The sequence below is a fragment of the Ixodes scapularis genome, unplaced genomic scaffold, assembly GCF_016920785.2.
Source record: "Ixodes scapularis isolate PalLabHiFi unplaced genomic scaffold, ASM1692078v2 ptg001275l_1___fragment_3__unscaffolded, whole genome shotgun sequence".
NCBI classification, from domain to species: domain Eukaryota; kingdom Metazoa; phylum Arthropoda; class Arachnida; order Ixodida; family Ixodidae; genus Ixodes; species Ixodes scapularis.
In genome coordinates this window covers 378,316-392,056 of record NW_024610134.1, presented here as the reverse complement: position 1 = coordinate 392,056, position 13,741 = coordinate 378,316, and positions in this window count along the sequence as shown.

The following is a 13,741-nucleotide window of genomic DNA, read 5'->3' as shown; positions in this document are numbered from 1 at the left end:
GAGAAAAAATGTTCACGTTACTTGGGAAGGCACTACAAGAAGGCCATTAAAGGGGAGGAGGGGCCTTCAGTTTGGCAAAGAGGCATTGCCGTTTTAGCTTTACTTTGTAAATACAATAAACAGTTTTTTTTGGTTAGTTCTCTTCATTGTCTTTTTGGTTCCAAGTATGCAAAAAAATTCCACTGCATTATGTATTTCATTTGGCAACACGCAAAACTGAAGAAATGATGGCATCACAAAAAAAATGCAACGACTTTTACACGCTCAGCTAAGTAAAAGTGAAAGTCATTACTCTAATAAACACGTGTAAGGACCGCACCCGCAAAAAAAAAATGTTTGCCTTGCGCACCATTGCATTTGTAAAGGCCTAAGCAATGTCACCGCCGACGTGGCATGCAGTCAGCATCAAAGCTTTTTTTTTCCTTTGCAATCCTTAGAATCATCCCCTTCTTGCTGCCTTTTGTCGAAGTTGCTGAAGGCACATTCAGCCAAGACACCTAACTATTCATCTCCCTTTTTTATGTTTGAGCAACCTTCATCTATGATCCACTGACGTCAAAGCCGAGTGGGAACGACAACGAAAGAAAGTACAAACTGCAGGTCGAAAATGGAAGCCCAGCGGCGTAAACGCCCATACACACAGTTTCGTTTCAGTGCGTTTGACTGCACTGTATTGAAAAGTAGCCTCAACTCCTTGGGCTGCCTGTGGTTCATATTAAACGAAGCAACTAACTTGCTTATCCAACGGCAAACGAACGGGGGCCCCGCACCATGCTGGTGATTGACTTCCCACCACATGGAAGCTCTTACCAAGGCATAGGATGCCACACATTGCCCGGACATGCACTGATGTGCACCATATTTTCTACAAAACTACCTGGTTTTTGGCATGTGAACTTGAAAACTGTGCCAAACTTACGATGACGACATTCAACCAGCACGTACGGGATATTCGGGCGTTGGTAAAGTGTGCTACAAGGCAGAAAGGTCCAATATGCCACCGACAAAGTTTTGATGCGAAAGGCTATTGCGTCGGAAGAACAAATGTAAATATGCGGTTCAAGGCGTAACTGGAATCCCGCAATTAATTGACCAGCGGCTCTAGACGCCACTCATAGTAAAGTTATGAGTTAGTGAAATACTGGAAAACGACGCAAGGGTCCATATGTCATGGACCGCAAAGGCCGGTGTCTCGGTGGCACCGTTTCAGCGAGCATGCATTTGGGGGCCACTACCGACTGATCATTGCCTGGCCGAGCTCGCGGCGAGGCATGCTTCCCGTACTCGGCGAGGAGGCCCCGAAGGTGCGCTCAAAACATGGAAACTACATCATGAAGGTAAAGGCAAAGGGCATCGCTATCACGAACGGGCAAGGCTGATACAAAGAGTGTGTGAACATAAATGTTAAAAAGTGCCGTCAATGCACCACCATGAAGAGTCCTGCCAACTGTGCAGCCGCAGCCCTTCTCTGCCACTAGGACTTTCTTTTCTTTGACGGTTACTCTGTTGCGGGGCGACTCAATGAAACTATCGCCGCGATACATAGCAAGTGCTACAGCTGAATCAGGCGCATTTTAGCATAGATCTCGCTGCAAATGGCCGTCGCCTCAATCACCAGTATACAGTCGACTACAAACACGATGGTTGTTATCAGATTCTGCTTGTACAGTGGCGTCGAAAAGAAATAGGGGGGCGGCGGGGGGGGGGGGGGAGACTGCCCCCCGACAGGTCAGAAATTTAATGGAAAAGATATGAGGGAGGGGCGCAAACTCGCCTTTCCTCCCCCCCCCCCCCCCCCCCCCGATCTGCTGAATGGTTCTGACGTCTCTGTGCTTGTAATCACCCATTTTTTGTGACAAAAATTTTCACTTCAGTGTCCTATTCGAAAGTTCCTGGCAATAGCCACAGTTTTAATAGATTGTTCACGGTGACTGTTCTGTGTAGAGTCGTGGCACCATCTGGGACACGGATCGCAATCCTAGAAGATTACGCCACACCGCGGAAAAAATGCGAAGCACGCAGTCAACGGCCAACGCCAGCCAGTGAACTTATCATGTCTTCATTACGTAGCCTTTGTATCTTGAGTCAATAAATAGTTCATGTTAACCGGTCATCATCTACTGGCCAAGATCTATCATGTGGTGATGAGGATAAGATTGCACAGAGACTGCCGCACTCTACGGCCCCACATCGGAACGTACAGGTGAGGCACAAGGTTTGTGAACATCGCCCTTTGTTGGGGTACCCTCCTTGCACCCTCGACAGGAAATGGCAACCCTGGGACAGATAGAAGAATTCAACCCTGCGTTTCTGGAGAAGTGGGACGCCTACGAGGGAAGATTAAACTTCCACTTCGAGGCAAACGATATCACCAACCCATCCAGAAAACGTAGTGTTCTTGTTTTTATTTAGCTTTTGCGGAGCTGTCATTTTTGACTTAGTACAGTCACTACTCGCGTCTGCAACTCCCAAAACGAAGACCTTCAGCCAACCGTCGGAGATTGTGCGCCAGAATGCCTTTACCGGCGGAATCAGGTTCCCGAGAGGTCTGTGGCCTTGTTCATTGTGGAACTACGGCGGTTGTCACAGAACTGCGACTTTCCAAATCTCACGGAAACACTATGAGATCGACTCGTGTGTGACCTGGGGGATGAAACTTTTGAAGCTCGACTCTTCGCAAAAAAAAACTCTCGTTCAAGATCGCTCAGGCAGAAGTGCTGGCAGCTGAAGCGGCGGCTCAAAGCACCTACGATGTGAGGGGAGAACCAGCTGTGGCAACCGACGTTGCCATACGTCAGGACTAAGAGAAAGGAAAAAACACGCTTAGGCAACCGACAAGGGAACAGTATACCACGGGAAAACAAAGCCTTGCAATGGGTGCGGAGACGCTCACGCACGGGAGTATTGTCAATTTAAGGATGCCCAGTGTCACTTATGCAGAAAAATCGGCCGCATCGACTGTGTGTGTTGCATGAAACAATGAGCGCAGAGCGGGCCATGGGAACAAGAGGATCCAAAACCACTGAGAACGTTCTGAACTTGGACACACAATCTCATAATGTGTACGATACTTACCAACTGGCCCCGCCACAGGCATCGCAGACACGTAAGCACCGGACGTCGGCAATGATGGAAGTTGACTCGGGGTCAGAGTTATCGATCATCCCAGAACAAACAAATGAGGTCATGAAGAAGATGCTGTACCGAGTGAGCCATTTCAATCGCAAGTCAGATTTTTATTGCAATACGGTGCAGATCAAGGGGGTGTATAAAGTTCATGTCAAGCACGGCAGTTTCGAAGGAGACCTGAAACTGCTAGTAGCACAGGGACAGTGGACAACCCTCCTTGGCATGGACTGGTTTAAACCATTGGGAATCAGGCTGCTAGGGGTAAATAAGGTCACAGGGCTGTCTATTGAAGGTGTGCTTGCAAAGTATGATGGCGTTTTTGGGTAAAAGATTAGGAAGTTTGAGGAACCCCCAGTATCGCTGCATCTTGACTTTACAATAATGCCAATCCGCATGAAACCATGGCAAATGCCCTTCGCGCTCACGCTTAAACTTGACGCTGAACATGATTTCCTTATTGAACAAGGAATTTTGGAGCCGGTCACGCAACCAAAGTGGGAGACCCCGATTGTGACGTCCATTAAGAAAACTGGAGACATCAGAATATGCGGCGCCTACAAGTGCACTTTCAACAAGGCACTGGCTCAACACCCGTACCCGATCCCCATGGTACAGCACCTCCTGGCATCACTCTCGGAGGGGGGGGGGGGGGGAGGCTGTTTGCAAAACTGGATTTGGCAGAAGCTTACCAGCAGCTGGTGGTTGATGAAAAAGCGGCGGAGGCACAAACGATCACAACCCATCGAGGAGCATTTTGAGCAAAGCGGCTATGGTTTGGAGTAAATGTTGCTCTTGGGATCTTTCAGAGCTTCATGGACGACCTCCTGAAGGGGATCACCGGCCGTGTGTCATAATCCGATAATGTTGTAATTGCTGCAAGCACCAAAGAAAAGTTGGCAGGCCACCTCGAGGAAGTCCTGCACCGTCTTCCTGATGCTGGACTCAGGGTAAAAAGTGAAAAGTGCCATTCTGACGTGTCGCAGCTCGAGTTCCTGGGATTTCTTATTGACGAGACGAGTGTGCACCCAACAAAATAAAAGGTGAAGGGGATTTATGAGGCACCAGTACCAACAAGCAAACAGGAGCTACAGGCTTTACTAAGACTCCTAAGCTTCTATCGCATCTTACTACGAAAAAGGCAGCGGTAGCCGAGACACTATGTCAGCTACTTGACAAGGAGGAACAGTGGGAGTGCACGCCTCTTCATGAACAAGTTTTCAACGAACGCAAGCAGCTGCTGTTCTCAGCAAGTGTGCTGCACCATTATGACGAAACAAAGCCCTTTGTGCTCACTTGTGATGCCTCGCCATAAGACATACATTAAAGCTGTAATTGGCCGTCGACCGGAAGATGACAAAGAGGTCCCCGTCGCATTTTACTCCCGCACATTGACATCTACCCAGCCAAACTATGCTCAAACCAACAAAGAAGCCTTTGCAGTGCTGGCAGGCGTAAAGAAGTTCCATGACTACGAGTATTGCCTTCGAGATCATAACACCACAAACCACCTTTGGGACTGTTCACAACTGCAAAGCAAATGCCATACATCTTGTTTTCACGAATGTTGCGTTGGATGATCCTACAGAATGCTTCTAACTACAGTCTGGATCATTGACCTCGGAAGGACATACAACATGCCGATGCATATAGTCGCCTCTCGCTTACCATTCCAGAGTTTGTGGTGCCTCCTCCTCTAGAAGTTTTGTTTCTGGAGAACACATCCAATCCACCGCTCCACGCCAAGGACGTCGCACAAATGACAACAAAGAACACCGTTTGAAGGGTTCTCAACTCGGCTCTGAAGGGTAAGCTGCCAGGAGGCCTTGAGACAAATTTCCAGCCATTCGAGATTCGACAACATGAGCTGCCGGTTCACAAAGGATGTATACTTTGGGGGAACAGGGTCGTAATTCCCCCAGAAGGCAGGAAGGTGTTGCTGGAGGCAATCCATGTCGGACATCCAGGCATCGTCCAAATGAAGGCTCTGGCTCGCAGCTATGTGTGGTGGCCCAAGATGGACAGAAACATAGAAGAGCATGTGATCAAGTGCATGGCATGCCAAGAGTAACGACCTGCACCTCCTCGTGCCTCAGTAGACGGATGGAATGCAACTCCAGCACCGTGGTCTCGGATGACGGGGCTCAGTTCACCTCCGAAGAATTCCGCACATTCTTGAAAGCCGGTCTCATCAGACACATCACGTCAGCACCCTTCCACCCATCAACTAACGGACAAACAGGGCGCATGGTGCACACAACAAAAGATTCGCTACATCGTATTGTAAAAGGGAAGATGAGGGCAGCATCTGGCCAGTTTTCTGCTACAGCAGCATTTAACACCATGCATGATGACAGGCAAGAGCCCAGTGGATATGCTGATGAACAGGAGGTTGAAGACGATATTTGACTGACTGCACCCGGACCTGACTGAGAACATGAGGAAGGGAGCTGATGAGAATTCCAGCGAAGGAGCCCAACCAAAGTCACGAATGTTTCGACCAGAAGACCCAGTATTCATATGCAGCTACAGCAGTGGCCCTTCATGGATACTGGCGACAGTGGTTGAAATGACGGGTCCAGTTTCCTACAAAACCCGCACCCAGGAGGGCATTATCATGCGACGTTCTGTCGACGAAGTGTGTAGGAGTGGTGCATTGAGAGTTGCAACAGACAGCATCAGCCACGGAGAGCGGCAAGCTGCTCGTCCTGAACCACCTGGGCACCCGGAAACAGGCAGCGCAGTGCACACGTCGGTGATGGGCCCAGTGCAAGATTTGGATGTGGCCAGGCAGAAGAGATCACACGGGGCTCGAGCTCTTCGAGAAAGAGTTCACTTAGGGGGAAGGAGTGTTGTGTATTGAGTGGTGGTACTATCTGGAAACAGATGCCAAACCTAGAAGACCATGCCACACCGCGGGAACATTGCAAAGCATGCAGTCAACGGCCTACACCAGCCAGCAAACCTGTCACGTACCATGTAGCCTTTGTATCTTGAGTTAATAAATAGTTAATGTTATCTTGTCGTCATCTACCTGCCAGGATCTAACAGTGACTATACTTGAAGTGTACTGAAAAAAGTTTGTTAGTTACGGCCTCATTATTTCAAGCACAGTATGATTAGACCGTTTAAAAAAAGTTGGCCCCGATATATTCGTAGACAGCATGATTAGTACTTGTACCTAACTAGTTCAAAACCAACCCTTACCTCTAACCCTTACTTTTTTTCAGTTTTCTGTGCACCTGGTTGTATGCGCACTCCGCTGGCGTGTCTACCCAGCGGTAGGGCACGATCAATCACGGCCATCGTAGCCGATCGCCATCCGCGATGACGAGCCCGTTTGAAGTTCCTCCTCCGAAGTTGTCTCTGATACAGCTCTGCGATAGCATGTGGAGGTCACGGGTACTTCCTTGCCACTTGGCGACCACCTCACGATCTGTGAGCATATGCCGACCACCAAGAGGACTACCTACTTGTCCGGCGTTGGTTCCGAGGAGCTCCGCTGCTGGTGACCACCTTAAGTGGAGAAATATGTCTGAGATCCGTTCACGACAGACAATAAAAATGCTAGCGCAGTTTCAATTCAAATATCAGCCACGCCACGCCATAACAATTCCGCCACGCCATAACGATTCCTTGCGAAGGTTCATAAACACTGCTATAACGTATCAAGCTGCTCGCTATCTTCCAAAATGTTTTGGAACATGACGTCCGTCGGGAGTTGACGCTGACATTTTGAGAAACTGTTTGCTTTTTCGACTGTTTTTAAAAACGAAACACATCATTTTACAAAGAAAGGATTGCCTCGGAACTGTACGTCGGCCAACTCCGTAATCCTCGGGTTGAAAATTGTCTGAAAAATAAGACTACAGTGCTACGTCTTGCTTTCCGTTCATTCTTAAATGGATGGCGCTGCATTTGTGTCAGGAACTGAACCGCAAAAATAAGTTATAATTATGCCAAATGTATTTACATTTGCCTTTACGAAATAGCACAACTAAACAGTGGTGTTATTGGACATGGGTGACCAGTCAAGCTCACAGGAAAACAAGCGATTGCGAAACCACCAAACCGAAAACGAAACAGTCGTGGCAGGCTTTCCTGTCGAAGACGTCGATGGCGTATAAGCAGTCTAAACTCGCTTTAACGAAAGCATTCACCCGGTAAAAATTACTTGTAGCCGGTGCGTAGTGGCTAGTGGTAGCCACGTCCGACATTTTGTTTTCTCGTGTGGTTTCATCTTGGGTCTCAGCTCAGACCCAGCGTAAGACGCCGGTTGAGCCGCTTGCTCGAAACGAAATCGGAACCGTCTCAGCCAAGGCAGGACTTGAGTCCGGTACCTACAACGGAGTGAGCGGTGCCTCGAGAGGGAATCTAGGGAAAACGAAGAAAAACGAAGAATCCAGACGTGGACGTGACACGGGATCGTCTGCTTCTGCTACGCCGCGGTCGTTTTGGGCAGCAACAAACGACGACAGTCTGATAACTGCAGCGTGTTTTTCGTGCAAACCGTGGTTACCCGTGGAAAGCGACAGCAAGCCGCGGTTCTGGACGTGTCTGTCACCACCGTCGTCGACGTTGAGTGCGTACGCCGAATAAAGGTGTCCACAGAAATGTCCGTTCGTGCCGATGCATTTTCTAAGAAAAATGAAGAGCACTGTACGTCCCTTCAAAGGTAAAGACGAATGTAATTTGGTGCAAAGATAAAAAGTATCAGTTGGTGTACGAAATGCAGAAACGAAAACGCGTAATTCGAGAGAAATTTCACAAGATTACAAAAGTTGTTAAAAAGAAAGCACGGCATCTGTTCCATAGAGATCATACATACTATCCGTACTGAACTCGCGGTACCAACTGATGCTACGCTCAAAACAAAAAGTAAAAAAAAAAAAAATTGCAGAACGTAACAATTTTAGTTGCAGAGGTGAAGCTTTCCACAAGGGTGAGTTTCTTATACATTTGTCTTTACTGCACATAAAAATGAAGGACACGTTCTATGCGCTCAATCAATTTTGTTCACTTCTTATTTTCCTGGCTGAATTATAGTAGTAGTCAAGAGCTCTGGATTTGAACATTTTAATACAATTAGGAACACCTTTTATGAGCTCATGGAATTTTGTCCACTTCGAATTTTCCTGGCTAAATTATAGAAGCTGTCAAGAGTTCTTGGTTGAAAACGTTTATTACAAACAAATCAAAACAATGAATGCACTTACTGCAATCAGACAAAATCCAATGACCCAAGAAAATGAAAAAAGAGCCGTCTTCCACAGGCACAGGACCAGTGAGCTGTCATGTTACTGCTGTTTCTACAAATATCTAGAATGCAGTATGTCCCATTTGATGCAGACAAGCCTAGCCTTTTGCGGTAGACATGATTGGAGGTTCTACTAACAAAGCTAACATTGATTTCATAACTGAATCTTGGGTATGCAAATACTAAATACTGGGCCCACTCTAGGAAACACTCCAGCAAGTTCTCTCCAAAGCAAGAAGGATCTGTGCACATTCAAGAACACTGAAACTTTGAGTCATGTCATTTCAGTTAAACGTTAAGGTCGGTATTCCAATGAAAGGACACTGCACTTATCGATAGCGGAATTCATCTTTGTACACTGCTCAAATGCTAGAAGGTACATTTTAAAAAGGAGATAGACAATGCAAACAATACAGAGGTTAGTGAAAAGACGGTGAGTGTGCAGGCGAGCTGGTGGTAGCTAATCATGTCGTATTACACCTGAGACTGCGGTGGAAGAAATCAGAAGAACTTTCAGTAGAAGGAACAGACACAGAGAACGTTTGTGTCTGTTCCTTCTGCTGAAAGTTTTTTCCGATTTATTCCACCGCAGTCTCAGGTGTAATACGACATGATACAAAGGTTATTGTATTTCCATTGCATCATCACCACAAAATACACAGCCAAGAAGCTTATGAGGTAAAGCCAAAACATGGCAAGCAGTAACATGAATTTGATGTTTTATGCCGAAAAATCTACATCTCCGTAGGTCGAAAGGCGACGAACACAACACTTTAACCTCATTTCCTTTGGGACCCATTTTCTTTGGGTCCACTGTACTGAGATGTCAAGTCAAACGAATGCACACACAAAGCTGATAGTCTGTTACATGAATATGTATTTGCAGGTGCTTTTACATCTAGCTCATTTTACAGGTAGTATTCACTCGCAGCCATAGCAGAGCTCGCAGCTGCGGAGCACATGTACTGCGGCAAGCTTCCACAACACCTGCAAGATGCACATTGCCCACATGAAGAATGTTTTTTAGAGTACAGGTCTTAGGTGCTCGTTTTCGGAGTGAGCGGCGTTGGTGTTGGCGTAACTGTGTATTACATTTGGACGTTTCCCATAATGACATCACATGTGACGTCACTAGGGTCACGAGTGACGTCACAAAGGTAACTCGTGAAGGTCACAAGGGAGGAGGGAGGGAAGGGGTAGAGGGAGGATGGAGGGGCATACCTGTTGGTAGTGTAATGGACCGTTATCAGATGGCGCCACGAATCCAGCGCTAAGGTCGTGCAGCCGTCAACTTATTGTTTGTACTTTCCCCCCTCTCTTCCGGTTTGATAGGCAAGATGAAAGCTTGACAGCTGTATGTCGTTTCTTCATCCCCAAATTCACTCCATCCGCGTCCCAGAAATGTGGTATAAACAAACAATACCCTCCTCTCCGTACCCTCCTAAGAGCTGCATTCTTATTGGGCATTACAGGGAATTGTAAACGTCTAATTTTTTTGGAACACAATTAATAAGAAGTCATCCTGTGCTTGCACATATTGAGCAGTAAGCTAGTATCATCTGTTAAGCACCGACCGGCATACACTCACTAAATTTGGTATTACCCTAGCATACCTGCTATTTAGCATGGTATTCTTTTAATCACTGGAAAGAAGCACAGGGACAAGCAACCAGAAAATCGGGTGGCCCGCATCAACACTGCACATTTTTTTATAGAGAACAGTGCAAAAACGTCTTTGCCCTACTTGGGCAGCCTGCTCAACAAGAAGGCCCATAAAAAAGAGGGGGGAGGGGGAGGGAGGAATTGTAAACATATTAAATTTTTTTCTGTTTAGTCTTCTTCAATGTCCCCACCTTTAGTTTCTAGCATGCACAAACCTTCATCTTCATTATTTTGTTTGGCAGCATACAAAACTAACTAAAGAAATTATAGCTTCATAGAAAGGTTGCAACAACTTTTAGACACTCAGCCAATTAAAAGCGAACGTCAAAACCACAAAAACGTGTGCCACGGCCGCACCTCAAGAAAAAGGTTTGCCTTCCGCACCACCGCATTTGTACAGGCTTTTTGAGATTTCACCGCCGAGTGGCTTGCAGGCAGCGTCAATGCGTTTAGTATTTGTGTCATGCCGTGAATGCCGTGAAGTTCAACGCCGTTAAGTTCACCGGCACTGCAGTTTTGAGGTTGTTGATATAACTATTCTGGTGCTGGAAAATCATAGCGTCTGCGCAATACACCAAAATAGGAACATGCACAAGCTACAGCACAAGGCGAAATCCTATTTGGATCGCATTCAATTACTGTTGGCTCTGGGTAGAGTCAGTGGCGTACCACAGCTCGGAAATTGTATAGCGAAAACTCGCAATGCAGAACCCAGGGACCCTCGGGCTTGTAGCTCAATCCACACTCCTGCCCATTGCACAAGAGAAAGACGCCATGTTTGTTCAACAGGAAACTAAACTCTGTCTCACCGTCACTTGGCAACGAGCAAGTGCTACGGTCCCCTCCATTCAATCAGTGACAGAGGCAAAGAGTAACCCAAGCAGTTGAAGAAGTGGGAAAGGAGGAACTTGGAAGTTGCTTTCTCTCCCCTGAAACTTAAACTGTAACTTAAAATTTTCACAAAAGCGGCATTCTTCTCTTTTTCGCCCATGTGTTTGACAGCACTGCACGCACCTAGTGAGTTAAGTGTCTCTTCCCAACCTGCTGATTGGTTTGCTTAGACTGTAGCCTTCGCCGTTTCCCAACCCAGTTATGATGACGTGGAGTACAGAAAACCTGCGGCAAACAAACGAAGGAAACCCAAGGGAGTTAAAAAAAAACATATTTAACACATTCTGACTAATATCATAGCAATGTTGCAGAAACAAGGTTAAAAAGAACAATAAGAGTTTTTTTTTTTAAGTTGTGAAGTTATACCCAGCAAATTATTTTGGTTGAACTATATTTAGCTACGAAGCGAAATGGCATGCTTTGGCTCTGTATCTGTGTTTCCGCAGAAAGTTGACCCCTCATTGGCATTAGAAAAATTAATGCGCCTCATTATCGTGTCTGACAGCGTCAGAAACGCAGAGTATATTTTAATATGGTCACGCTTCTAGGTTTGCAATTGTTTCTAACTGGAAAAAGTCGAAAGCTCATTGGCGGAGGCGGGAAATTAAGGTACTCAGAACGTACCGCGCCCTTTAGAACAGAAAACAGCGCGATGTACCCAAAAGCCATAAATCTAGCGAATTGAGGTAATAGGGGCTGTGAGGATCATGGACATAGAGAAGTCAGGATCGGGTGTTTCAGCCTATTGTTTGTGGGGTTACAACAACAAACAGAACTCTGGACTCAACTTATTGTGATGCTCGATACAACTGTACTCAGCAGTTCTTTTGCCAGGCCCCATGATACTGCTGCTGTTTGCCATTCGGTGCAGTCTGTCTACAATCAAATTTTATCTACAACCTGGCATGGTGGCTATCTTAGGATACACTGTGCCCATAAACCGGTTTGTTCATAGCCTGGCTATTCTATGCGCAGTGTGCCCTTTGCGCTTTAGAAAAAGGTAGCTCTGAGACATCTTACAGACACAGCTTTTCTGAAAGCAGCTCTCCATAACACCTACCTTTCGATTACAAACCTTGTTGTTCCGTAAGCCTGGTTGTACGCACACTCCACTGGCGCAGTCGGCGATCGGAAAGGCGCTATCACCCACGCCCTGCACGGGTAGCCGCAATGGTCAGGCCGCCGTACGCGCCCGTCGCGACGTTCTCCCCGTCACTGCTCTGCGACAGCACGTAGGAATCGTGGATGCTTCCGGGTCACATGGCACCACATTCAGGATCCTCGAGCGCGCGTCCACAATCAGCTGCAAGTTGATAGAGTGACCGTAGTGCTTGTTGACGAACAGTTCCTCGTGCACGGCGGCCCTTGGATCCGAACGTGGGTGACGTCGATGACTCCCACGACGCCCGGAAAGCCGCCCATGACGTAAAATTTCTGCTGCAGTTCGGGGAGTTCCGCTGCTGTTGACCACCCGAAGGAGGAAACATGGTTTACACCGTCAGTTGAATACTATAGCAGTTTCCATTGCCGACATAGTCCTCAAAAGAACGAAGCTTGCCGCGAGATATGATCAATACATGTCATTGGCTACCGTTTTGAAGAGTCTGCTCCTTTTCAAAACTCACTCAAGTATCCACCAGCTGTTTCCACTGACAAGTTGTGAAACTCGTTATTTCAAAACTGTCGTCGTAATGAGGAACTCACCGTGATACGAAAGACCGTGCCACACCAAAGACAATAAAAATAGAGTGAGCTTGGGGAAGGACCACTACACAACGTTTTGAGGACGCAATGACGGCGCTGCATGTTGACCAGAAGGGGCTTTTAACTGACGAAAACAAAAGTCTCGATTGCTCCAAAATTACTTCGCAGCTGGCCGCTTAATAAATGTAACATATAGTCGAAGAGGAACGTTAGAAATAAGACTGTTTTCTCACCTCGAAGACTCCGGTGATGCGCATGTTGCTGTCGCGGCGAAGGCGAAACCGAAACCTCGTCAGAAACGTCGAAGGTGTCGAGGGGGCGAAATCGGACCTGGAAAACACGGTCCGACGGTGCCGCGGAGTGCATTCATGCGGCGAAGATTGTTTGGAGCCGGTGTTTTGTGGCCACGTCCGACATTTTGTTTACTCTGAGACCGCCAGTGAGCCTCCTCGGTTACTGTCCCAAGATCTGAGACTAGAGCTGAGTCAGAGACTCGGTTTTGGTCTCAAGTCTAGGCTAAGTTTCGTTTCGAGCAAGTGGCTAACCGCTGAGACTGTCTCAGTTTCGGTCTCCGTTTGGGTCTCAGTTTGGGTCTTAAATCGGCCGCCAGCTAATTTGCTACCTGGCTGTCTCACGGCTTGAGACACAAGTTGAGTCAGAGACTCGGTTTCAGTCTCAAGTCTAGACTTAGTTTCGTTTCGAGCAAGTGGCTCACGTTCGGTCTCGGCTGAGACTGTCTCAAGTTGTGTCTCAACTCTTTCGAGCAAGCGGCCCCAGGTATCTGAAGGAGGCGCCATGAAACCCTGGAGTTTGTTTAGAGGTACCTCAACATACTGTATTCAAGTGTCGTTTTGTGTGTTATAGTTTCCTACAAAACCAAATTGCACTTTGTTCGTAATATACCCTATAACTGTTCACAACAATTAAAGTTGCTATGAAACATTGGCCACGAGAGGTGACTCGGCCAACGCAGCCTGAAACTTCCTCGCATAATTTTCTTCATCGGTCATTTCGGACATTGACAAATTTTCTTGTGAATAATGAGTGTTATGCACATGTGTTCTGTTTTTCGTACAGGTACTTCAGTTAGATAAACCCCAG